Below are 298 nucleotides of genomic sequence, written 5' to 3'. Positions count from 1 at the left end.
GAAAGTGAAAAGTGAAAGTGAAGTCACTCAGTCATGCCCAACTCTTAGTGACCCCATGGACTGCAGCCTACCAGGCTCCTCTGTCCATGGGATTTTCCAGGCAAGAGTACTGGAGTGGGTTGCCATTGCCTTCTCTGATTAATTGGCTATATTCCAATGTAAAATAAAAATTTTAAATAAAAAATAAAAGTTACTGTCTATAAAAAAAACTTATTTTGAATTTGGAAGTGGTCTTAAAAGAGCTTAGAATGCCTAAGAAATACTGATATATATATATATATATATATATATGTTTAGC

This window comes from Bison bison, unplaced genomic scaffold (genome assembly GCF_000754665.1).
Source record: "Bison bison bison isolate TAMUID 2011002044 unplaced genomic scaffold, Bison_UMD1.0 scf7180017864134, whole genome shotgun sequence".
NCBI lineage: Eukaryota > Metazoa > Chordata > Mammalia > Artiodactyla > Bovidae > Bison > Bison bison.
This window is presented reverse-complemented; position numbering follows the sequence as displayed.